Source organism: Orycteropus afer, unplaced genomic scaffold (genome assembly GCF_000298275.1).
Source record: "Orycteropus afer afer isolate SDZICR_OR568_19922 unplaced genomic scaffold, OryAfe1.0 scaffold00097, whole genome shotgun sequence".
Classification (NCBI taxonomy): Eukaryota; Metazoa; Chordata; class Mammalia; order Tubulidentata; family Orycteropodidae; genus Orycteropus; species Orycteropus afer.
Window position 1 is genome coordinate 6082261 of NW_006921684.1, and position 1635 is coordinate 6083895.

Genomic DNA, 1635 nt, shown 5'->3' on the forward strand with positions numbered 1-1635 from the left:
GCCAGCCTTCTGGTTAGCAGTCAAGTGCCTTAGGCACCATGCTAGCAGAGCTCCTATGCCATATATTAGGGCCCCTAAATTTGCCCCTAGTTTTTCCTTGAGGAACTGTATAGTTTTAGGTTTCACATTTAAGTCTTAGATCCATCTGGAGTTCGTTTTTGTGTGTGGTGTGAGGTACAGATCTTGTGTCATTTTTCTGCAAATGGATATCCAGTTTTGCCATCACCATTTGTTAAACAGACAATCTCTTCCCCATTTAATGGATTTCAGCCCTTTGTCGAAGATCAGCTGGCCATAGGTTGATGGATCTATTTCTGGTTTCTCAATTCTATTCCATTGGTCTATGTGTCTGTCGTCATGCCAATACCAGGCAGTTTTGACTCCTGTGGCTGTATAGTAAGTTTTGAGATCGAGTAGTGTGAGACTTCCTACTTTGTTTTTCTTCTTCAATAGTACTTTGCTTATCTGAGGTCTCTTTCCTTTCCATATAAAGTTAGTGATTGGTTTTTGCATATCCTTAAAGAATGTTGATAGGATCTAGATTGGGATTGCATTGAATGTATAGATTGCTTTGGGTAGAAGTGACATTTTCACAATGTTTAATCTTCCTATCCATGAGCATGGTATGTTCTTCCATTTATGTAGCTCTCTTATGATTTCTTGAAGTAGTTGTTTGTAGTTTTCTTTATACAGGTCCTTTGTGTCCCTGGTAAGATAAATACTATTTTTTTGCTATATTTTAAAATGATATACTAAACAATCATGTACATTATCTCATTTAATCCTCACAAGTGTCTTATTAGCTAGATATTTTATTACCCCATTTTATAAATGAACATCCTGAAGCTTATAGAAGGTAAGTAGCTACAGTTCCACAGTACATGGCAGAACTGGGACTCACATCAAGATTTGGCTGACACCAAACTTTGTATTCTTAACCACTATCATAATGATGAGGTGCTATGGTAGCTTAGTGCCTAAGGCACTTGACTGCTAACCAGAAGGCTGGCCGTTCAAACCCACCAGTCACTCCTTGGAAGGAAGATGGGGAAATCTACTTCCGTAGTGATACTGCCTCGGAAACCCAAGGAGGGGTCGCTATGAGTTGGGTCCGACTCAACGGCACATAACAACAAAACAACATGATGAAGATGATGATTGCAATAATGATGAAAGCTAACATTTACTGAATGTTTATTAGATGCCAGACATTGTAGTAGGGATTTTTATGTGTGTTAAGTTACATGTTTTTCTTGCATAGAATTGATGGTTGATGTTGTTGTTGTTGTTGTTATGTGCCGTCGAGTTGGCCCCAACTCATAGCGACCCCTCCTTGGGTTTCTGAGGCAGTATCACTACGGAAGTAGGATTGCCCAACCTTCCTTCCGAGGAGTGGCTGGTGGGTTTGAACCGCCAGCCTTCTGGTTGATAGGTAAAGATATTAATTCCTGTGTTCTAGTCTTTGATCTACTATTAATTTACCCTCAGATAACTAATTCTTCTGGATTCCAGTATTCTCCTCTGCAAAACAGATTATCTTTAAAATACTTTCAGTGCTAAAACTTCAGAACTCTGTTAATTGGTTCTTAAGGAGTTCTGGTGCCGTAGTGGTTAACATATGTGGCTGCTAACCAA